At 36.4% G+C, this 26393-nt stretch overlaps 1 long non-coding RNA gene across 2 annotated transcripts in view; it reads left to right on the top strand.

Annotated features, from left to right (window-relative positions):
* LOC144617127 (uncharacterized) overlaps positions 1-26393 on the top strand; it is a 179575-nt gene that overhangs the window by 36142 nt on the left and 117040 nt on the right. The window lies entirely within an intron of this gene.

The raw sequence follows: 26393 nt of genomic DNA, 5'->3' as shown, positions 1-26393 counted from the left end.
GACCACTAAAAAGGAGAACTACAGACCAATTTCCCTGATGAAAATGGATGCAAAAACCCTCAGCAAGATACTAGCCAACCGGATCCAACAATACATTAAAGGAATTATTCACCACGACCAAGCGGGATTTATACCTGGGATGCAGGGCTGGCTCAATATCCACAAAACAATCAATGTGATATATCACATTAATAAAAGAAAGGACAAGGATGACATTATCCTCTTAATAGATACAGAGAAAGCATTTGACAAAATAGAGCATCTTTTCTTGGTAAAAACCCTCAAGAAAGTTGGGATAGAAGGATCATATCTCAAAATCTTAAAAGCCATATATGAAAGACCCAACGCAAATATCATCCTCAATGGGGAAAAACTGAGAGCTTTCCCCCTAAGATCAGGGACAAGACAGGGATGTCCACTCTGGCTCCTGTTATTCAACATAGTGTTGGAAGTCCTAGCCTCAGCAATCAGACAACACAAAGGAATAAAAAGCATCCAAATTGTCAAGGAGGAAGTCAAACTTTCACTCTTCGCAGATGACATGATACTCTATCTGGAAAACTGAAAAGACTCCACCCCAAAACTGCTAGAACTGATCCACGAATTCAGAAAAGTCTCAGGATACAAAATCAATGCACACTTCTAAAATTTAAATTAAAATTCATAGTCGAATTACAAGAAAGTTAGGTAAAGCCCAGCTATCAAAAATGAAGAGGGAAACAAATAACAGAGTAAGTGGGAATTGGAAATGTAGTTGCCTTTGGAGGCAGGAAGGGATCTTCCTTGATCTTGGTAATTAAGGGCTTGAGTTTAAGTGTTTAATTTAAAAGGTGGGAAGTAGATACTGAGAACCTACATTAAACTGGAATCCTCAAAGGGCTACATGCTAAGTGAAAAGGCAAAGAAAATGCCTGCTGTTGCTAAAACAGTAGATCTTACAAAGTTCTCATCATCACAAGAAAGAAAAATAATTGTACCTATATGGTGATGGATGTTAACTAGACTTATTGTAGTGATCATTTTGCAGTATATACACATAGAAAATCATTATGCTGTATATCTGGAACTAATAATATGTTATATGGGAATTATATCTCAAAAAAAAAAAAGAAACAAACAAAAAGAAAGAAAAAAGAAAAAGAAAAATGTCTACCCATAAATGCAAGCACATAGGTGATAAGGAAGTTTATGCATCTCAACCTGACTCTGGGTATGAGAAAAATACTTTCCTAAGGATTTAGAACTATTGGCCTGACTTCACTTAGGTTTAGGTTTCAAATATGTACCCACAAGAATGGCTAAAATTAAAAAAAATAACACAAAGTTGTCCATTACTGCCATTATTATTTAACATTTTATTGCAGTCAAGAAAAATATATACATAAAAATTGAAAAGGAAAACTAATTACAGATAATAATATTTTATATCTAGAAACCCAAGAAATCAACTAAAGAAAGTATTTTATACAACAATTTTTGTAAGGTAGCAGGGTAAAAAATAGTGAACAGAAATTTTCCAATACATGAACAAGTAATTTTTTTCTGTGCAAATATATGAACAAGTAGTTTGAGGAAACAATAGAAAAAATATTTTGAGAAAATGGAAAGAAGACACAAATAAATGAAAAACATTGTGGGGAATGTAAATGAGTTAAGCTTGCCAGTTGAAAGACAGATCATCTGGTTGGATTAAAACCATTAAAACAACAACAAACTCCTAAAATTAAAAAAACAAACAAACAAACAACTATGGGCTGTTTATGAGAGACATGCTTAAAACATACTTAAAACCTGGAAAGTTTGTAAGTAAAAACATGTAAAATAGGTTAGCTAAGAGTGAACCAGTAGAAAGCTAATGTAGCTATATTAATATGAAACAAATCAGATTAATGGAAAAATTGTTTGAGAATAAAAGGACCATTTGATAAAATATAAACCAAATCATGACAAAAACTTTTAGTAATGTAGAAGAAAGGAACATCATAAACCCATTAAAGGGTGTGTACAATACAATCTGCAGTAAATATTATAATAAATGTCAAAATCTCACAAGTATTCCTTTTCTGATATCACATCTATCCAAAATTAATTTCTAGTTATTAGAATGGTAAAATTGGGGGTCTCCTGGCTGGCTCAATTGGTAGAGTGTGCAACTCTTGATCTCAGGTTTGTTAGTTTGAGCCCCATGTTGGGTGTAGAGATTACTTAAAAATAATAAAATCTTAAAAAAAAAGAATGGTTGGAAAAGAAATAAAAGTTATAAATAATGAATAGAAAGTACAAAAGTTGTTATTATTATCAGATAAAGATTGCCTGTATGGAAAAATCCAAAGGAATGCTGGGACAAATTATTAGAAATAAGATCTCAAAGTTTACTGTATATGAGATCGGCATTAAAAACTCAATTACTTTCCCATACACATCAGCAACAGAAAATGTGAAAGTGGCAGAGCTGACTGTGTACCAGACCAACCACCTAGTGTTCATTGTCAAGACTGTTTATTAAGTAATCTGCAATTGATGAGTAATCAGTGTGGATGAAATACAGCTTCACTGAAGAATGGGCACCAGTCACGTAGCCCTGAGAGGACTTCGTGACTAGAGGGTAGAAACCTGGAGGCCCTCAGTGCTGATGGCTTCACTGAGCTGAGCTATTCTGCACATTCAGTTTTGTCTTTCATGACCGCAAATGACCATATGGTGATTTTTGGAAATTAGGAAGCCAGGCCTGGGCATCACCAGACTTTATGTCGTCATGTATGCTGTATGGCTGGCTGTTGTATTTTCTTTCTTCATGTTAAGTAAATGTGGTACTGGATGAAGTCAGTCATTTCTTGTGAATTTAATTGCCAGTCCATACTCAAGACTACTACTGTTCATAGAGAAGAGTGGGTGTTTCTTCTCCTGAAATTATTTTATAAATTTAATAAAATTACCATCAAAGCAAAATCATATATATATATATATATATATATATATATATATATGACCAAAGGATCAAGAAAAACACATTTCTGAAGAAAGACAAGATGGGGAAGGGGCTTACAAAGTTGTGTTAATTAAGACAGTGTGTTATTAATGAGAAGATAAACAAATGAACCAATAGGACAAATTAAGAGAGCCTCAAAACATACCTTTTCATTTGTGGAAACTTAATTTATGAGAGATGGCATTAAAAAATGGTGTGAGGGGTGCCTGGGTGGTTCAGTTGGTTAAGCATCAGACTCTTGATATTGGCTCAGGTCATGATCTCATAGTTCATGGGGTTTAGCTCCATGTTGGGCTCTGAGCTGACAGCACAGAGCCTGCTTGAGACTCTCTCTCTCCCTCTCTCTCTGCCCTTCTCTCACTTGCATGTGCGCGCGCGCGCACACACACACACACACACACACACACACACACATCTTTTTCTCTCTAAATGAATAAATAAAAATAAAGACATTAAAAATTGTGTGAAAATGGGTGAATTGTTCTATATAAATTGTGCTGGGACAACTCCTTACCTATATGTAAAGATAATATACGTTCTTAGTTTATACCTTATCCCAAAATCAACTTTAGATGTAAAGAAAAGCTATAAAACATTTAGAAGAGAAAAATAGGAGATTATCCTTGTGGTCTCAAAGTAGATTTTTAAAAAATGTTTTACACAAATTTTAAAGGAAAGGATTGGTAAGTTTGATTATGGTAGAATTGAAATATTCTGTGCATTACAGACATTGGATTATTATCCAAAATATAGGAGCACTGGGTGGCTCAGTCCGTTGAGCATCTGACTTCAGCTCAGGTCATGATCTCAGGGTTCATGAGTTTGAACCCTGCATTGGGCTCTGTGCTGACAGCTTGGAGCCTGCTTCGGATCCTCTGTCTCCCTCTCTCTCTGGCCTGCTTGTGTGCACGTTCTCTCTCTCTCAAATATAAACATTAAAAAAAAACCCCACAAAATACAGAAAATACTTCTACAAATCAGTGAGAAAATGGTCAAAACTCCTAAAATAAACAATGAGAAGAATAGGCAAAAGAGAGAAAAACCAATCGACAAATAAATACATGAAAAGATGATCAATCAGATCAGTAATCAGAAAACTAATTAAATCTATAATGGGATAGCATTTCAAATCTGGCAAGTTGACAAATATAAATATGAAAATACCAAATGTTGAACAAAGAGAATTTACAAAAACTGATAATGGAATTATCAGTTCTTATACTGTCTTTGGAAGTGCAATGTGGCAATATCTAAATAAGTTCAAGATGTATTTATCTTGAATGGAAGCCAGTGTAGATCGTGCATGGAGTGGTTCCATTCTTCAGTGTAGATCGTAATGGAGTGGTTCTCGAAGGGTATCCCTAGACCAGCAGCATCAGGGTCATGTGGGAACTTTTTAGAATTGATAATTTTAGGTTCTCGCCCCTGACCATCTGAATTGGAAAAAATGTTGGAGATGGGGCCTATCAACAGTGTTTTAACCAGCTCTCCAGGTGATACTGTTAAACACTGAATTTTGAGATCCACTCCCCTAGAGAAAAATTATGTGTGACCATGAAGTGACATCTACAAGAATGTTTATTGCAGAGTTATTATAATACTGGAAAAATGAGAAGTATCCTAAATATTCATTAGTGTAGAATAATGTGTAAATAATGTAAAGAATAATGTAAGAATGTATAAATAAATATGTATTTGTATGATTTATTATATTAAATAGAGAATAATTTTACATATAAAATGGATCATATGGGGAGATGTAGTCAGGATTAAGGCAAACTAGAAATCATGCCCCATCCAAAGGGGACACTGTCTACTTGGGGCTAGCCCATTATTACCGTGGAAGAATGCTTATGCAATTGTAGATCTTCCAATTTTTCAAGCACGGTCAAAAGTTATAATTTTATATAAAACACACTAATATTTGAATATTTGTAAGTAATTAAAAAAGAAATCCACTATGCAGAGCTAACAAAGTGGGACTATATTTGCTTCAGTTAGCATGTTATTTAATTTGCTTCTTGTATAGTACAGATAATGTCAACTCTAAGGTATTAAAAGTTTGGGATAATTCCATTTGATTTTGGATTTGTCTTTTCCTATAGTTACATTTGAGTTTATTGGTTCACATTAAAGCTATAGTGTTTTAAGTATGGTAATGGACAACATTCTCCAGCTTGTATGCAGCTGACTACAATGTGTTAATGCTGGGCATTAAGTTAAAGGAAAGAAGGGTGGGGTGTAAGAGTGGAATGGTGTAGACAAGGGCTAGATATTGTTTTCTGTAATTGCTTTAGATTTTTATTCAAATAGTGCTAATTAAGTGCTTCATATAACACTAAAGCATACATGTAACTGGGTGATGATAAACTCGGGCTGCCATATGTCTATGGAACACCTGGGTGGCTTTGAATAAGCCTTTTCCTTTACTTAGGGCTCTAGCTTTTCCTGATGGGATGACCATGTCTTGGTTGTTCTATCACAGGCACTCAGCTCAGTCACAGATTCATTAAAATTTGTTTAATTAATACATGTATTGGGGTGCCTGGGTGGCTCAGTCAGTTGAGTGTCCAACTCTTGATTTCAGCAGATGTCAGGATCCCAGAGTCGTGGGACTGGGCCCCACGTTGGGCTCCTTGCTCAGTGTGGAGCCTGCTTAAAATTCTCTTTCTTTCTTCTTCTGTCCCTCTCCCCCATCATGTGCATGCTCTCTCTCTCGTTCTCTCTCTCGCTCTCTCTCAAATTAAAAAAACAAAACAAAAAAACAAAAAACAAACCCTAAAGGATACCCACTTTAAAAAATAAAATAAATGTGTTAAAAAATAAGTAAACTCATATATAAAGTGAAGAGCTTAGTTTAAAACCATGCTGTGTTGCAATTTCCAGAATTCACATCTTGAAATACATAATGCTATGATGATGTTTCTCACCTAGCTGTGCAACCAGGTTAACATTTATAAAGTGCATTTTAGAATAAAACCAGAAGATGGCAATAGAGTAACATAAATCTTAACAGTAGAGGCATTTATGTAGTTTTTCCTAGCCCTTGTCCTTCAATATGCTTATATTGGCTACTTATCCAAACTTTGTCTCAAAATTCTTACAGTTTATTTTGCAAGTAGACTGAAATTCATACTTAAAAAAAAAAAAGAAAGAAAAAAGAAAGTCAGTGACAACAAAACCTTACCTGATATCAGCATTCTCTTGTTCTGTGCAGAAGAATCCTCAGGACCCTTTTTTTTCCCCGAAACTTAATTTTCTCTTATGTAAAATAGGAGGAATAATAGCTGTTATTTTGTGGTGATATTGTAAGGATTAGATGAAATGATACATTTAGCTCAGTGCCTGACATGTAATATGAAGCTAAAAAATGTTAGCTATTATTCTTCCCACTAAACTAAGGTGGAAGAAATTTGTGTTGTACTGTTGACCCTTGAACAACACAGGTTTGAACTGTATGGGTCCACTTACATGTGGATTTTTTCCCATAAATACAGAACAGTACTATAAAATGTATTTTCTCTTCCTTATGGTTTTCTTAACATTTTCTTTTCTTTAGCTTACTGTATTGTAAAAATACAGTAGATAACACATATAACATATAAAATATGTGTAAATCTACTGTTTATGTTATCAGTAAGGCTTCTAGTCAATAGGAAACTATTAGTAGCTAAGTTTTTGGTAAATCAAAAGTTATATGCAGATTTTTAAGTTGCCCCTAACCCCACATTATTCAAGGGTCAACTGTAGTTTTGAAAAAACACTAACCATTAGATTCTGTCAAAACATTTTTTGTTGCTTCTTAAGTATATAATTGAAACAAAATAAAATAAATAAAAATTTCCAAGAACAGGTTGCATGTTTCTATTTATGGTGGACACTAATTACTCCCATTATGTCAGAGATAGGTAGAGTGTGGTGTTTTATTTAGAGTGTTTTCCTTTCTTTGCCACAGATACTTTATCCTTAACATGGTGCATTCAATCTCCTCTAATCAGTTTGTGAAGTAAACGCAGGCTCATTTCCACTCATTGATGATGTGATTATAGCTTTATAGAGCAGGACTTGTGAAGTGATCTCATTGTGTCAGTAAAGGTAGTAAAAATATCAATAAACTGAGATCTTTCTATTGCTGGACCTGAGAGATCTGGTACTCTATAGGAATATGTTAAGTTTTGCATTTTAATTTGCATAAAATAACAAACTGGATTCAGATTAGCAGAGGGGGCTCCAATCTATAACTTAAAAGAGAGAGAGATACACACACACACACACACACACAGAGAAAGAGAGAGAGAGAGGCAGAGACAGAGACTCACAAAGAAAACTACCATTAAGGGTGACTTTTCTTCATAGAAGTCTGTGTGTCTGTAGAGAGAAATTAGCACCATTATTGATAATTTCTTTCATAACAGTTAAAGCAGAGAGTAGTGAACTGTAGTACACAGAATTATCCAATTCACTGTCTTTATAGACATGTTACCTGTACACTGTCATTTTTTCTCCTTATGAAATCTACACAGTACCAATAATTGATGCTAAGTACTTTCCATTTTTCCATTTAAATACCAAAGTTCTATGAAGCCAGAGGTTCTCATGTTTGGCTGCACATTAGTGACCTTCGAGGGTTTTAAAAATGCCAGAGTCTCATCCGGATTTCTTAAATTAGAATTTCCGTGGGCAAGAATATAAATTATTTTTTAAAAAGCATTTCCAGGTGATTCTACTATGCATCTAGGATTGAGAACAACTGAGCTAAGTATTATTAGTATTCGTGAGACTAACACTTCTAGCTTGGCCTTGAACAATCTTTTATCAATTCTCATCCCATTTTCTCTAGCTTTTGTGCAAACGTGTTCCATTCTCCTCAGCTTTCCCGCCTGTATCTTTTGCCAGGCCTATCCTACTTAACCAGATCTAGTTCATCTGATGGGATTTCCTCAGTTTCCCTCCTCTCTATTCTCCACTGTGCCTCCACTTCATAGATCCAGTTCTCTCCCTTTGTCACAAAGGCAGACGCGTCCTTTTTCCTTTCCAGAGGCTTTCTCCTCCACTTCAAACTCTCCCACTTCCTTCAAGACCATGCTCTTTCAATGATCCTCTTGTGTCTTGAATTTTCAGTTCAAGCTCTACAAACTTTTGAGTGTCCCCTATGTGCCCGGAGCTAGGGCTACAAAGGAGAATGAGATAGTTAAGGAGTGCAGTCAAGAAGGAGAGACAAAAATACACACCTAATTATATTGTCGTGTGATTTGGACATGGAAAATATGCAAAGAGCACAGAAATAGCAAAAACGAAAGTGATTGCCAATTTTTCTGTCCCTAATCCCTTCTTTGCTGGAAAAAAGTCAGTTTTGTAGTATTGTAAACGGCAATTACTCTCCCTTGATTTTTAAATTAATTGTCCTTTTCTTCCGTGTCTTTTCTTTCTTTGCCAAGTTTCTTAAAAGGGTAGCTCACATTCTATGTCTTTAGTTTCTTAGTCTTCTTCTTCTAGCATCCATTTTTACTGCTAACATTTCCTGGCTCACCAGTAGCCTTGCTGTTCAATAACCTAACTCTCAACAGTATCACACACATTGAAACTTTCATTTTTGCTGACTTATGTGATATTACAGTCCCTTCAGTCTCCTCCTGACCTCTCTGAAAAGTCTTTGTCTATTTCTTATTTAGGTTCTTCTTCTTCCTCCCACCCATTAAATAAGTGCTCTTAAATATTCTAATTTAAGACTTCTGTCTTTTTCTGTACCTTCCTTTCCTTGAAGATCTCATCAAATGATTATTCCTATATAGAAAAACAATCTAAAATTTGGATTTCTAGTCTAATAAACAACACATTGAAGTTGGGAAGAGCAAAGTATATTTAAAAACATTTGATAAGTTTTAGATCAATTCAGTTTGATAAATTCCTAAGGTTCAGCTCTTTATTTCTAATTGGTGGTTATCTCTATATGCTCTCAAAAATCTATTTTGTCCTAAACTGATCTTTTAATTTATTCTCCTAAATTAATCTATTCATCTTTTTTTTTTAAAGAAAGTTTATTTATTTTTGAGAGAGAGACAGAGACAGAGACAGAGCATGAGAAGGGGAGGAGCAGAGAGAGAGGAAGACACAGAATCCAAAGCAAGCTTCAGGCTCCGAGCTGTCAGCACAGAGCCTGATGCGGGGCTCCAACCCATGAACTGCGAGATCATGTCCTGAGTAGAAGTTGGTCGCTTAACTGACTAAGCCACCCAGGCGCCCCAATCTACTCATCTTTTGAACATATATGGACCAAATAATCACCAGGTACCATGTACTCTAGCCACAAGGGATACATACATTGTTGAACAAAGATGATCTGATTGCCTTTCTCAATAAAGATTACCCTCTAAGGAGTTCCTGATTTATCACAATACTGTTTACCATTTTTTTTTAGATATCTAGGTCTAATAACTGACTTCTCATTCATTGATCAGGTCTTTAATATTTTACCTTCCCAATGGCTCTAGCATAACTGGATCATTGTGATACTCTCTGAATTGCTTTTCAATGTCTTCTTGTCCAAAAAAAATATTCCTAGAGCCCTACTCTGAGCATTTTATACTTCTGTTTGAATACCTTCAATAGTTTCCTTTTTAAAAAAAATTTTTTTAATATTTATTTATTTTTGAGAGAGAGAGAGACAGAGCATGAAGAGGGAGGGGCAGAGAGAGAGAGGGAGACACAGAATCTGAAGCAGGCTCCAGGCTCTGAACTGTCAGCACAGATCTGACAAGGGGCTCAAACTCATGAACTGTGAGATTATGACCTGAGCCACAGTCGGATGCTTATCCTACTGAGCCACCCAGATGTCCCCTTTCTTTTTTTCTTTTTTTTTTTTTTTAAGTAGGCTCTACACCCAACGTGGGGCTCAAACTCATGACCCTGAGATCAAAAGTTGCATGCTCTACCAACTGAGCCAGCCTGGTGCTCCCAGTGGTTTCCATTTCACTTCTCTGCTCACTTTCAGTGGGTTCAGAACCCATAGGCCAATATGCAGGGTCTTCTTCAGTAAGGCCCCGCTTCCCTTGCCAGCATTTTCTTGTGTTGCTCTCTTTCAGTACACACCTGTTCCAATCAGACTGGTCACTTCGCTGCTCCCTGAGCACACATTTCACTTATTTTTTTTTTACTTCTGGGCCCTTACTCTTTCCATGTGTTCTGTAAGATGTGGCCTCCTCTCTTTTCTTATTTATTGGAATCCAAGCCACTTGTAACAGTTTGGCTCAAATACTACCTTCTTTCTAAACCCCTTTGCCTCTGCACAACATAATCTCCTTTACTTAGAAATTGCTGTAAGGATTGCTGTTATCATTGGTTTTTTTTTCCTAGAACTTTTTGGTTACCCCCTATTGCATCCATAATATACTATCTGCATTTATCTTTCTGGTAGCAATATGAATACATAAGACCAACATCCCCAATTCAAGTTTTTTCTGTAGGACATGTCCTTTCATTGCTCAAGCTGACCAAGTTATTTCATATTATTAGGTATTTCTGTACTTTTTTATAAGAGGAATAAAGTAAAGAACATACATTGCTCATCAAAAAATTGAGTCCCAATAACTCATTATATGAATTATTTTACTAATCTGAATTCATAAAGTTAGAAAGAATTGCATGTGGGTTTATAATTTTCCATGTTAGTCAATTAGTGGTATTTTTAGTTTACTTATTATTTCCATTTGAAATAAATTAGTAGATATGAGAAGCCAGCATGTAAACTGAAGTGCTTAGGAATAAAAGAGTATGATATCTACAACTTAGTTCCTTATGTGCATGCATGAGAGGGAATGATAAAGTAAATGTGGGAAAATGTTAGTGATTACAAATACAGTGAAGTATACATGGGAGTTCTTTGTACTATTCTTGCAACTTTCTTATAAGCTTGAAATTGTTTTACAGTAAATTAAAAAAATTAATCCGGGGTATAAATATCTTTCCTCTAGTTCTTTGTGTTGAGGATAATGCCCAAATAAATTCTGTTGAATGTTAATAAATAAAATTTAAAAATCTTACAACTTTTAAACCCTTAAAATTTCTTTTAAAATTCTTTAAAACAAAAAATTTTAACTCAAAAGAACAATAAAACATTTCTTTTATATTTAAAGATTACTTGGATAGCCTTTATTTTTTATTTTTTTTGTATGACAAATAAGCAAATATTTTTCAGTAAATATTTACTGAAATATCTACTTTGTGCTAGGCACTGTTCAGGGTGCTGCACACAGTCCCTGCCCTTATGAAGTTAAATTCTGCTGGGGGAGGGAGGTGCTGATAAATGAACAAATGATGGCGTATCTGAAGATGATAAGATCTACAGGGATGAATGGAGCAAAACAAGAAAGATAGGTGGTCAAGGTCAGTGTATGGTTCATCTGAGCAGAGATTCATAGGAGGTAATGTAGTGAGCCAAGAGTGTAATCAGTGAAGTGTTGTCCAGTTAGGAGAATAACAGAGGTAAAGACCCTATGTGCTCACCATATTCAGAAAACAGAAAGGGGACTGGAGTAGCAAGCAAAGAATGTGCTAAAGGGAAAATGATTAAGGGACGAAGTGAGAGATGTAGTGGGAGCCAGACAATATAAGACCTTACAGCACATTGTAAGGTCATTGGCTTTTACTCCAAGTGAGCTGGAAATGGATTGGAGAGTTTTAAGCAGGGAGTGAGATAATTCCATTTCTATTTTAAAAAGGATAATTGTGGCCGTGTTGTAGAGAATAGATTGTAAGATGGACAAGATGGAAATTGGTAGATGAATTCAGAGGCTATTGCTATAATCCAGTTGAGATATGGTAGCTTGAACACCAGGGTTCTAGCATTTGTGGTGGAGTGAGGAAAGGTCAGAATTTGAGTCTATTCTAAAGATAGAGTTGACAAGATTTGTTAAAAGATTGGGTGTGCCAAGTGAGAGAAAAAAGACCAATCAAGGCTGATTCCAAGGTTTTTCACTGAGATGGGGGATAATGTGTGAGGAGGAGACTTTGGAGGGGGAAAATCAGAATATTAGTTTTGAATATGCTATGTTTGAGGTAACTGAGACATTTCCATGAAGAGGTTGACCAGAACTTAGATATATGAACCTGGAGTTCAGACGAAAGAACTGGCCTGGAGAATCAATTTGGGAGTTATTAGCATATAGATGGTATTTAAAGTTATAAGACTGGATGGGATCCCCTAGGAAGTGAATGAAGAAAAAAGCCAATGACTGAAGTTATGAAAACAAGTGAACTTTCAGGAGATAGAAGGAAAACCATGAAAGTAGCAGAGTCCTGAAGTAAGCGTTTCAAGGAAGAGGAACGATTGACTTTCTCAAATGCAACTGAAACATCAATTAAATTGAGGACTGAGAATTCACTTATGAAATGAAGTGCTTTGATCAGAACAGTTTTGGCGGAGTGGTGGGAGAGAAAGTCCAGTGGGTTCAAAAGAGAGAATTAGAAGGGAGAAATTAAAAACAATGAGTGGAGACAATGCTTTACTAGTTTCTCTGTAAAGGGCAGCAGAGAATTAGGGAAGAGCTGGAAGAGAGAGTTACATCAAGAGGTAACTTTTTGAAAACATGGGAGGTATTACAATTGTGTATATTGATGGAAATGATCAAGTAGAGAGTGAATATTAATAATGGTGGTGGTGGAGGGATTGTAGAACCTATGTCCTTGAGGAGCCACCAGAGGATGGAATCCATGCACAAGTGAACAAAAGTGGCCACAGCTAGATTTTCCATAATAAAATGGAGATAAGGCAAAGTGTATGGGCACAGATGCATATAGGCTGGTAGAAAGGTGGGGGAGGGCTTGTGGAAGCTCTTTTCTGGTTTATTCTATTCTGTCAGTGATGTAGGAAGTAAGGGCATCCTCTGAGAGTGAGATGGGTTAGGAAGTTTCGAGATTTGAGAGGGGAGGAAGAAGTGAGAAATAGTCATCTCGAAGAGCGAGAAAGTAAATGTCTGCGGAAAATGTAATAGTTTTACTAAACCAACGTCATGGTTGGTTTACTAAACCAAAGTAAATTTAAATGGAGACTAGTCACCACCACTGTTTTTCTAGTCACTCTCAACCGTGCCAGGTGTCACAAAGTAGGCTGTGTGATGGATTTCACCAAGGTTGAGGTTTGGCCGTGTGAGTACTACAGACAACAAAAGGGTGAGGAAATTGAAGCTGTGTACAGGGGTGTAATTATAATGATGGATCATGGAAGCTAAACTAGATAAAGTGTGAAGTCATGTGATAAAGGATGTGAAGGGGTGAGAGACAATAGAAAATCAAATGGAAATAAGATCTGTGGTTTGCTGAGTTGTTGGGGTCAAGCTACCAAAGACGGTGAGGAAGAAAATTAGGGAGTGCTATGAAGCTGAAATTTGAGATTTTGGAGGGTGTGTAGTGATGGGTGATGGCAATGGCTTAGGGCATGACCATATGAGTAGGTGGCTGAGACAAGGTTAGAGGACAAGATCATTGAAGTGGAAAGGGCCATGGTACTGTGAGGTCAAAATGTTAGAAAGATCATCTGAATGGATATTTGAATCCTCAATACTTGTGACAGGGAATGACCTAGGGATCTGTAGATGACTATGGTAAGAAGGGACAGCAGCTGACATGGCTTGATAGCAGGAACTTCAAAGCTGGAGTGTTCTAGGGTGAAGGGAGAATTTTCTGGAAGTGGCTCACTTCATCTCCAGATATAATATATAATATCATAGATATGATATATATGTATATGGGATTCAGTGTGGAAAAAAAATAGGTACTACTTGCAGGGCAAACCGAGTCTCTGGGGAAGATCAAATATTGGTTAGAATAAGAAGAGGAAGGGAACTTCAAGAGATTGAGGATATACTTTCTCTCTCACTCCTTCTCTCTCTAAACTGATCCAATGCATTTTCTTTTAAGAGATTAACAGTTGTTCATCCTACCACAAACTGTTTTAAGAATGTTGCTGTTGCTGTCGGGGCGCCTGGGTGGCTCAGTTGGTTAAGCGTCCGACTTCAGCTCAGGTCACGATCTCACGGTCCGTGAGTTCGAGCCCCGCGTCGGGCTCTGGGCTGATGGCTCAGAGCCTGGAGCCTGCTTCTGATTCTGTGTCTCCCTCTCTCTCTGCCCCTCCCCTGTTCATGCTCTGTCTCTCTCTGTCTCAAAAATAAATAAACGTTAAAAAAAAAAAAAAAATTTAAAAAAAAAAAAAAAAAAAAAAGAATGTTGCTGTCAATCATTGCTACATTAACTTGAGATAAAATGTTTACGAAGTAACCTATATTTTCCTTATGAAGTACAGATTATTGGCAAAAGCAAGTTCAGTTGAATTCTCTAATGAAGTGTACTGTATGCCATTGAACCGATTAATCTAGAAGGCTTATGTAAGACTAAGATTTTTTTTTGTAGCTAATCAGATGTTCTGAGCATAATTATCTGAATAAAGAACAGTATTACTTAAAACAAGACAGAAATAATAGGATCACATCTGATAAATAGTTGCTTCATCTAAAAGTAAATTTTTTTTCTACCAAATGAGGATAAGCATTTGTAATTACATGGGAAGATTTCAAAGGAGACATCTGAAGAATGATGACTTCATTTGGATTTTAAACTCAGTTTGATACACATAACAACTTGGATGGACCTCAAGGAAATTATTCTGAGTGAAAAAAGCTAATCTTGTATGATTCCATTTTTATGACATTCCTGAAATAACACAATTATAGAGATGGGGAATAGATTGAATGTTAGAGATTTGGGAGAAAGAGTGAGTGAGTTTAACAAAAATTTTTTTAATGTTTATTTAGTTTGAGAGAGAGAGACAGAGCATGAGTGGGGGAGGGGCAGAGAGAGAAGGAGACACAGTATCTGAAGCAGGCTCTAGGCTCTGAACTGTCAGTACCGAGCCCAACTTGGGGCTCAAACCCATGAACCACAAGATCATGACCTGAGCAGAAGTCGGACACTTAGCTGACTGAGCCACCCAGGCGCCCCAAGAGTGAGTGTGTTTATAAAGGAGTAGCAAGAGGAAGTTTTGTGATTATGGCAAGGTTTTGTATTTTGATTATGGTGGTAGTTACATAAAGCTACACATCTGATAAAATTGCATAAAACCACATGCATGCACACACACACACACACACACACACACACACACAAATGAATGTCTGTATAACTGGTGATGTCTGAATAAGCTCTGTGGAGTATACTCATGTCAATTTCCTAGTTTTGTTATTATATAGTAGATATACAAGATGTCAATACTGGTGGAGGAAGAATGATTCATGGCAGTTGCCTGCATATTTATTTGCAACTTCAGGTGAATCTACAAAACAAAAAGCTTATAAAAATCTTGCTAGATCTCAAGAAACATACACACAAACACAAAAAAATCATAAAAATAAGTAGATGCATGATTTAGAAATGAATAGTGAGTTGTGGGAGAAGAATGGCATCCAATTTAAAAGTAACACAAAGAGGAGTGCCTGGGTGGCTCAGTCGGTTGAGCATCCAACCCTTGGTTTCCACTCAGGTCATGATTTCACGGTTTGTGGGTTCGAGCCCCACATTGGCCTTCTTGCTGACAGCGTGGATCCTGCTTGGGATTCTTTCTCTCTACCCCTTCCCAGCTTGCTTGCCCTCTCAAAATAAATAAATAAAAACTTAGAAAAAAAGTAACACAAAGAACCCTTTCCTATTTTCATGCCTTGTTGAACATGAACAATTAACTGCTATCCCAATAGACTTTCCAACATTTAAAGACTAGAAAAGTATTCTCAATACTTTCCACATATTTGTCTTATTAGCTCGTCATTATCTAGCTTTTTTCCCCTACATTCTTGACATAATTTTCCTTGGACATGTGTTCCATAAACTCTACTGTGTTTACATGAAGAATTATTAATGCTTCTTCTAGTAGGCGATGATAGCAGTGTAGTCCGCTGTTTCCATTTTGCCTTGACTCTATGGAAATTCAGAGCTAATATATAAGAAATAAAAAATAAGATTTACATACAAGAGCAAAAAGCATTACTTTCATACATAAGTAAATTAATAAGAAAAATATCTTTAAAATGTCATTAGAAGTAAATGAGGAGTACTCTTCCACTTACCCTGACTTTGGTTCTTCTGTGGCCCTCTATGTTTTAGTTTTTCAGTAATTAATCTTACTTTGTTAGCATCCTGCCTCTGCTTGATCCTCTTTCAACTACCAGAGTACCTCCCTTATACAATAATTTCTGTCTCTTTAGTTTCACTAGTCACCTATAGGAGAAATAAGAAAGATGTCTATAGCAGGTCCTAGAAAAGAATTCAGATTTTCTTAAGGCAGTGTATTGCTCTTTTGGCAAGACTATGTTCAAGTGTTTGATTCTGTTTATTTAAATGAGCACACTCATGGCACCCTGCTCAAAGTCTTAGAGCTAGTTAGACATAGACCCAGGGCTCAGCACTCTCCCTTCAGTGCTCTATCATATGTTTCATGAGGTTGGGAGATGAATTGTTCATATACATGCATGTTGCTGACACTAGCAAATTGTGTAATAATTTTTAAATGCAAGGAATAATTATCTTTTGAAATTTAATTGTAGTAAAAGTACTTCTTGAAAATGTATTGCAGTAATGGTATATATATATATATATATATATATATATATACACATATGTGTATGTATATATATCAGTTTGTATGTTTAAACAATATCCCATTTAGTAAGCATCATTATATGAAGAGTCTTTCATTATAAAAGGTTTTCTAGGTCCTTGTGGATAGCAGATGATAACAATGATTTACATTTATCCGGTGCTTTTATAGTTTCTCAAATATTTCCATTTGATATTCACAGCAACCACGTAAAATAAGCAGAATTGATTTTGCCATCATTTTGTGGCTTAGAAAATTGGCGTTGGCCAGAACCAGTGGCAATGCTAGGATTAGAACCCAAACGCTTTGCTGTTGAACCTTGTGCTCTTCTCACTAAATCAAAGTGTTTCTCAAGTCAGCAAATGTTGCTGAAAGACTCGTGGAGGAACAGGTTGTATGTCTTCACTTGCTGCCGCCTCTGTGCGGAGAAATGGCACATCTTAAGGGCAGGACAGTGCAACTTAAGGTGAACGTGGATCCTGGAAGTATTGTTGAAATCTGGCAGTATATAAATATTTATCCTTCAATTTATGGATTAAGGTATTATTCAAACTATAAAATATTATTTCACAAATTATTTCATGGAAAGTTATGTCCAGCATTGAGATAATATACAGGACTATTTCGTGATTGTAGGATTATGGCTTCTGTCTAAGGGATACTAATCTATGCCTGATCATGTGTGGCAAATTAGGTGAGAGGGCTTTTCAGAAGCTCCTTTGCACAAGGATCCAGGGGCCTTCTGGGATCACTCATTGAAGAAAAATGGTGGTGTGCACAATGCATTTGATTAAGGAAGAGAGCCATGATTCTTGATTCCGAGAAGGTGGAGGGAAGGGTGGCTCTGAAACTGCACAGTGTGGGTCTCTTGGTTTGGTTCCTTGCTCCAGCCTCACTAAGTAGATACATGTGCCATGGGTTGCTGCAGCCCTTGTAGTGCTGTTGTGCAAACTAGGAAAAGGCACCGCCTTTGGTCAGATGCGGCCCCAGCAGCACAAGGCTCAGTGGCTCAGCAAGATAATGCAGCCTTTGTGGGAAGAAAAAGACTTCTCATCCTCCAAGGAGATGTAGCTCCTAGAAGTGTCGGCACTAACAGTCCCTACTCGACTCTTCATTTGGGGACCAATTGTGTACTCTTATGCAGTTGCCCTAACATGCCCTATTTGGGGAGGTTATAAAATTGTACCTTAATAAAAACTAATTTCATTTAGACTATAAAATGTTGACCACATCAGCAGCAGTAGGTAGGGACCCTTCCATAGAACTTAACATAAGGGTGAGGAGTGACATTGTCTCCTACTTTTATTTTTATTTATTTTTTTAATGTTTATTTATTTTTGAGACAGAGAGACAGAGCATGAATGGGGGAGGGGCAGAGAGAAAGGGAGACACAGAATTGGAAGCAGGCTCCAGGCTCTGAGCTGTCAGCCCAGAGCCCGACATGGGGCTCGAACTCACAGACCGCGAGATCGTGACCTGAGCTGAAGTTGGACGCTCAACCGACTGAGCCACCCAGGCGACCCTCTCCTACTTTTAAATAGAAAACTGTGTTGTTCTGACAACTTAAGAGACTTTGGTCGCTCCATAGGGGCAAGAGAATAGTGGTGTCCAGCTACATGGCCATATGCAGCAGACACACAGTGGCAAACTGTAGGTGTCCAAAAACATCCTGGTGTCCAGTGGGTGCCTATGGAAAATGGCACGTACACAGCAGAGTTGGTAGGATTTAGCAGCTGCCACCAAGCTAAGGTGCATGGTGGTTTGTACTAGATGTACTTACTCAGCAAGGCAGCGGTGAGGCTCAGCATGGGGGACTTGAATACACAACTGTGAAAAAGACCTGGGGACTTCCAGAAACAACTGCTGGGAGCAGGCAGTACCCTTTGTAGGAGCTTAGAGGTATTGCCTTAACAAGGTGGGGCGTTGGGGGCGGGGGGGAAGAAACATGAGTGAAGTCTGGGTTTTTGCTGTTATCATCTGCCCATCTGTTCCCACAATCTGGTGGGAAGCCTGGAGTAACTCAGGTTACACAAATAAAACATTAGAGATATGCTCCTTAATGTAGCTCACCCTTAATATTTTGCTTGAGGTCAAACATTAAAAGGATTTTAGGAAAAAAACATGTGTGATCCAGTGCCATTCCTATAAGAATATTATATTTTTCTTTTCTGGGAAAGAAAATTTGATAGGCTTGTACTTTTGTTCAAGCCACATCCAAATAATCCTATAATTAATTCTTAATGTAAGAAGGAATGATCCTCCACACCCCATAAATAGCTTTAATAAAAGCGAGCTGGCTGAACAGGTGCAAATTGACAAGGAGGTGATGAGGAGGGTCATTGCATAAGTGATGCACAAATAATAGGTTTTAGAATTTAACTGACTGGTTGAATTCAATGAAGAGGAAAATGACTTTTGGGGAGGTGAGAAAATCACTTAGAAAAGTTCTTTTGGTATTTGGTTTAGTAATTAATTTTGCAGAGAGAGGGCAATGACGCAGTACAAAGGCGGTGGCATAGCTACACAGTCATCATCGTCTTCTGCTGTGAAAGAGGTAGGATCACAAGGAATTAGAGTCCCAAAATAGCCATGCTTTTGAGTGGGCAGCCTTGATTGGGTACAAGCAGAAAACAGCTTCATTTAGCCTCACCACTCTTCTTGAGTCTCTCTGTTGAATCTCTTCCCTTCCGGATCAAATTTTCCATTTGTGATGTATCTCCCACTCACTCTTATGCAATAAAAACATTCCTGTTACTTTCCGGCACTATATTAAGGCATTTCTTAAAAGCATATACGACACTCTTCCTGAGAAAAATCCTACTAAATGTAGTTTTCTCCATCTCATTCCACAAAACATGACTGGTGTAGTTAAATGGACAAGGGAGGGGGAAGTTGTGAAAAGCAAGCCTTTCATTTGTTGACTTTGTCCCCTGTCTGATGGAAGACAGGTGACAGGAGGCTTCCTAACAGAGACCATCTCCAGTTATAAATTATTTAATGGTCGTCCTGTTCCAAAACAGCACTATTAAAAGAGAACCACCAATGCATTTGCTTTACATAATTAGAGCTTGCAAGGTGAGGTAATAAGTGTCAGTAATTAAGTAAATCGGGACTTTTTCCTCGGAGGAGGAGAGCTTTAATCCTACTTTTTGAAACATGCTAATCCCCCTTCCGCTCTTCTCCACTTCAAAGGTTTGGGTCATTGCAATGACATTATCAGAGAACTGCCGCTGCTCTTCCTGCAAGCTCAGCATGGTGCTCTTGCTGTATACCACATGGAGTCCCTAGATACAGACTCAAATGTTTCCTCTTTTCAGGTAGGCCATTGTGGTGCCTTTATATGTGTTTGTTAAGAGGCCGATTCATATATTTTCCTTCCCAAAAGTATCTCATCCCTGTCACTATAGTAACATGTCTTTTCAGGATGACAACTTAGGTGACTCCCTAAATGCTGTGAGTAATTAAGGTAAAAGCCACAGTAGTTCACACCCTAAAATGTTGTATATTCAATTCCAGTGGGACCTTTTGGAGAGCATTCAGCACAAATATTGGAAGAAAAGTTAACCAGAGATATCATATTTATATGAACTATATGCAATTTAATTTAGTCATATTTATATGATATGGTATATTATATTATCTATATGATATATATATATATATATTACCCGTAGCAAAACTTACAACACAGAGCCATAAGCTGCACATCAGAATAGCAGCTTACACCTAGAGAGTAATTATTATATATGCCAAATGCAGGCAAGATCACCCAGTCCTCACCATGCCTGGGAATGCAGTTTTATCCCTGTTTTTATAAAAAAGGAAACAGAAATTCAGCAAGATTAAGGGACTTGCTTATGATTTCCTATCTAAATTTTTCTGGCTTTTTAGCCCATAACCTTCTAACAAAACAGCCTGCCCAAAGAGCAAAACAAATGCAAATAACTTTTCTTATTACTTTATAAAACGGTAAGCAAGCCATCATTTATTCAATAAATATTTAATTTATAATTGTGTGTTCTACCTCACTCCAGAAAGGATGAGGAAGCTTATCAGAGCAAATATAGTAAACTGAATAGGTTATCAAAGGAAAAAAAAACCCACTACCTACAGGGAATATAAAAGCAAACTAGGTGAATCAAGAGAGATAAAGTTACCATAACATAGGTACAAAAACTGTCTGTATTGCAAGTGTGGACCCAAAGAGTTACGTAACAAAAGGAATGTTCTTTGCCTTTTAGTCTCAGTATTTGCATTATACATTTCCAGTTTTTCAACATGTTCTTTTAATTTATAATCGAATATCTAGTCAACCAACACATGAATATGGAATTGAGGCTGTCTTGCTGCTTTGGTACACTTAATAATTTCCATCTTTGTTGATTTGTTTTATATTTATGGAGCCTATGCTTTTATCAATATCACAAACACTTTCAATTTTCAGTTTTTAACTCATTTTTATAGAATAGGTACAAAATGCAGTAAATATTCAACTAATTCCAGAAAGACAGAGGTGCAGGCAGTCCACTGAACAAATTCAGTGTTCCTGGCCAAAGGTAAACTTAGTTGGCAGGAAATGACAGAGAGAGATAGGTGGAAGCATCCATTTGACTAGAGGCCAAAAAACAACGAAACCCCCATATTAATTTAGCGTATGAAAAGAGATTAAAGAATTTCACTGAATAGTGTTTAAAAGAATAAGTTGTACAAAAGTTGAACCTCAAAGATTCGCACAGAAACTCATATCATAGAGTCCTTCTGGCACAGTTGCTGGAAATGGGTTGCAAATGTGTCCCATAGATCATGGGAGATAGAAACTAAGTCAGGTTTTATGGTGTCACAAAATTAGAAAAAAAAATCCATTATCCAGGACAAGTTTTCAAAGAGAAAATCTATGGGGTGCCTGGGTGGCTCAGTCAGTTAAGTGTCAGACTTCGGCTCAAGTCATGATCTTTCAGTTCATGAGTTCAAGCCCCGCATTAGGCTCTGTGCTGACAGCTTGGAGCCTGGAGCGTGCTTTGGAGTCTGTGTCTTTCTCTCTCTCTGCCCCTCCCCCGCTCACACTTTGTTTCTGTCTCTCTCAAAAATAAATAAACATTAAAAAAATTCAAAGAGAAAACCTATGCATACGAATATTTGATGTCTCTCCCTTTAAGAGTCAAGAGGATACCCTTTTGGAAAGAAGTCTTCAATGGGTAGAATTGTTTCTTGTTTTCTACAACTTCTCTAGTAAAGTACAGAAATTTGCAAATGGCAACATTGACTTCTAAGCCTATCTAACAATCTGGAAACAAATTTGTATTCGGTACAGATTTTTTATTTGTATTCAAGCTTAGTGTAGTTCAAGAGACAAACAACACACACGATGAAGTGATGGTACCACAATCAAGGAAAGAATGGCATGGGGTTTGAATTTCAATCCTGATTCTACAGGTTAGTATGAAGGGAATTTCAAGTGTCAGTTTGACCTCTGAAGTAAGGACACCCACCCTAAGATAGTTGAATTTATCATTATTATTACTATCTTGGGAGGGGTCCTCATATTTTCTATTATATTATGATGACCCTTGTTGATTTTGATTTTTTTTTCAGTTAGAACAGGAAAAAAATAGAATTTTGGTTGTTTAGAAAACTTTAGCTAATTCTCTTTTTATCTGGGTTTATTAGCAAACTCAGCAAATAATAAGTGTTAAACTCTTAGCCTAAAGCCATGTGAATTTCAAGGGAAATTAAATCTGTTTCTGATTTAGTTATACATTACTCATTGAAATATTATTTGGTGGAAAATGCTTGATGTCCAGAAACCTTATGAGCCATTTTATCATCTTTTTATTTGATCCAGGAAGTTGATTTTCATGGGTAGTAAATAAAGTTTATATCTGGAAAGATGAAACCATGAAGTCTATCAATATAGTTATTATAGTTTATACCACCAATCTTTGCAAACAGATTGAAATGGCTTAAAATAAAAGAAATTTCAATAGGACAGTTAAAAATAAAGGTAAAAATTGAGATAAAAAAGATGTAAAGAAGAGGAAAATATTATATGGAGAGAATTGTAAAATATATCAAATTTGTTGTGAGCTTCCTGACCACCAAGGCAAAAGGCAAAGTAGATGGTTTTACGTGAAAACAGTCTGAAACTTACTTTCATCGTGGCTAGTGCACCCATCATGTTATGAGAGCAAAAACTAAGTAAAGAAACCAACAATACTGGAACACCTGTTTAGCAATAGTTCTCATAATAAGTAAAAACTTCAGCCTTCTTGCAAAGTACTTCCTAACAGAAATAGGTTTATCCCTGTCTTTTGAAATCACATGGGGAAATTTTATATTATATTATATTATATTATATTATATTATATTATATTATATTAATTATTATATTGTATTATTATAACCATAAACAACTGAAAAATGAAAACTGGGTAATGTGGTAATTACATGGAAATTTTCGTTAAATCTTTACTTTTGATATGGATACCCATTCCTTTTAAAACCTAAACCTCCTTACAATCTTTCTTTCAAGTAAACTGTCTTTTAAAAATGTTTTTGTTACCGTATCTTCCTTTTGACATTAGTTCTACTACTATTATGTGGTATTTCAAAATTCAAAGACTTCAAAATTAAAAAAAGTATTTATTTTGTTTTTAATTGCTAATCACAAAAGCAATATACCCCTACTATGAAAGTCAAGAATTCCTACATAAAGAAAACATGCAAACAAACAAGCAAAAATCTCATCATTATCCATATCGACATCAACAATACTTGTATCTTTCTTAGCCTTTTGAGTGTGTGTGTATATTTTGCAGCATAAAGTTTTATTGTGTTTTATTTGCTGTAATTTATAGAACTTGAATTTGGAATATTGAGACAAAAATCAACTGGAGAGATATACTAATTTTACTGGATTAAATATTGGTAGATTTTATTTGCCATGTGATGTTCAGGGGCTACAACTTAAGGACTTAAAAAAATTTTTTTTAATGTTTATTTACTTTTGAGAGAAAGCGTGCCTGCACACAAGCGGGGGAGGGGCAGAGAGAGGAGAGAGACAATCCTAAGCCGGGCTAGAACTCACAAACTGTGAGATCATGACCTGACCCGAAATCAAGAGTTGGATATTTAACCTACTGAGCCGCCTAGGTGCCCCCACAACTTAAGGGATTTGACAGATAAATTCTAAACTCCTATATTCACAAGGGATCCACAAGGGAAAACAAGGCAGTGATTTGGATTACTTATCAATGTAATCCAATGGAGACGAAACCATTTTTGGAATTAAATACATGAAACAATTGGCTTAACCTATTCCGAGTTTTTTCTCAGCTTTCTCTGGTCTTCCCTGGTCTGTCCCTAGCCCTCTCCTTCCCTTTTTGCTTTGCATTCCCTCTCCCTACTTTCCATTTCTCTATAACATAATAGCCTTCTAAAATCCTATATTATTTATTTATGTATTTGGTTAGTTATCTGTTTTCCCACCTGCAGAATGGAAATCTATGATGACTGCTGTATTTTTATGTTTTGTTCATTGATGTGCTGAGATAGAACATGGCCCAATGAATAATTTTAAAATGTGATCAGTTCAGTATTGATCTTATAATATCTGACATTATTGAAATGGACTGATTTGATGAAGAAAACTCCCTAGACTCTCAGAAGCAACAAATTCATGGCATGCATGCCATTACTTACCCATCCTGTCTTAGGGCAGACTTCACAATACTTATTTTGATGTTAATCAATCACAGCATTCTTTCCTGTTGAACTTGGGCATAGCCACATAATTCTGGTTAAAAAGGTGTTCCAGACAAACACTACCAATCAAAAAGTTTGTGCCCATTTGTTACCTGGTCCTAGAAGGTGGTTATATACTTCAGAGTATAGGAATTGTATTCAGAGTTGTAGGAATTTTCATTTATTAATACATTCTTATGTAAATTAATTCATGAATACATTCACTGAACTTTTAGTGAATTGAATACCTATTGAGTTTATTATTCACCTAAAAATTCAGGATACACATGTCAATAGGACATGTTTTTTTTTGTTTGTTTGTTTTGTTTTTGTTTTTACTTCAAGATTGAGGGAAGGGAAGACATTAGATATAGTTTCATTCATCTATTTATTCATGCTTTTAAAAATATTTAATGCTAACCATGTGTCAGGCACTGTTCTACACTCTGGGGATACAGATATGTTGTGATGCAAACAAGTAATTATGCTATATTATACATATGGTAATAGATACAAGGTACTATAGTGAGGTACTATTGGTGAGGATTTCTGGGTGGATGAAGTGAGGAAAGGTCAATGGAAGAGGTGATAGCTGAGTAAAGTCTTAGATGTAACGGGCACCTGGGTGTCCCAGTCAGTAAGCATCTGACTCTTGATTTTGGCTCAGGTCATGATCTCATGGTTTGTGGGTTCCAGCCCTGAGTCAGGCTCTGTGGTGACAGCATGGAGCCTGATTCGGATTCTCTGTCTCTCTCTTTCGCTCTTTGCCCCTCTCAAAAATAAATAAATAAACATTAAAAATGATATGAAATAATTTTTCTCAGTAGGAACTTTCATAACAATTTCAAGAGGTGATGATTATAATACCTACCATTTCCTTTGTTTAGATTTCACAATAAATAGCTCTTCCATAGGCACTCTATCTATATTGCCTCATTTAACTCACACAGCAGGGCTTCCTAAGTATTCTATTTTATGTATGATGTAATCAATATTACATATCTAGGATGTGACAGAAAAGATTGAAACCTAAGTCAGAGCTCTTACCCACTGTACCCTTCAGTATGATTGGGAGGAAGAGTAATTAAGAAGAAATACCAGGAGACAAAACTGAAAAAGTTCATTAAAGCTCTTGTGTGTCTTGATAATTTCAGAATTTTATTCTCTCAGTAATGGGGAGTTATTAAAGATTTAACTCAATACTCCATATAAACCCAGAGGATAGTACTAAAGAAACCGAGAAGAAAAATAGTTGAGTGCTTGCCACATGCCAAATACCTCACATTCTTAATTTATTTTAATCCATAAAACAATCCTTCCTTTTTAAAAGACATTTTATGGAAGATAAACTTGAGACTTGCAAAGGTTGAGTGATTGTGCCATGGTCACACAGCTACTGCTGTTACAGGAGTAGTAGCAGTAAGGATCAAACCCAAGCCTTGACTAAAGCACCTGCCCCTTAAGGTGCCCCTCAAGGTCTTTCTAAGAATATCTAACTGATGACGATGGAAAAGTAAGCAAGAGAAAGTACATGTTTGCTATTTGAACATTTCTGCTGAATTATGGTTCCAGTGAATCTTACCAGTGGTCATCAAATGATTATCATTAAGCACACTTTTATACAAGTTATGGGTTAAGTCTTTAATATATATATTTTAAGTATAAAAGTTTTCTGCAAATATTTTTTTGCCAACCACTTTTTTTTAATGTTTATTTATTTTTGAGAGACAGAGCATGAGCAGGGGAGGGGAAGAGAGAGAGGGAGACACAGAATCTGAAGCAGGCTCCAGGCTCTGAGCTGTCAGCACAGACAGAGCTTGAACTCATGAACTGCAAGATCTTGACCTGCACTGAAGTCGATGCTTAACCAACTGAGCCACCCAGGCGCGCCTGCCCATCACTTTTAAATTCACTTTTTATTTTTTTAATTGTACCACTAAGCATTATTATCCATTACTACTCTTCTAATAGCATTGTACTTATTCTTACCCTACACAATGAATATTATGAGATGAGTTGATTTTC

This window comes from Panthera onca, chromosome C1, assembly GCF_046562875.1.
Source record: "Panthera onca isolate mPanOnc1 chromosome C1, mPanOnc1 haplotype 2, whole genome shotgun sequence".
Lineage (NCBI taxonomy): Eukaryota > Metazoa > Chordata > Mammalia > Carnivora > Felidae > Panthera > Panthera onca.
Note: the sequence above shows the minus strand (reverse complement) of the source record. Positions and strands in the feature narration are given on the sequence as shown.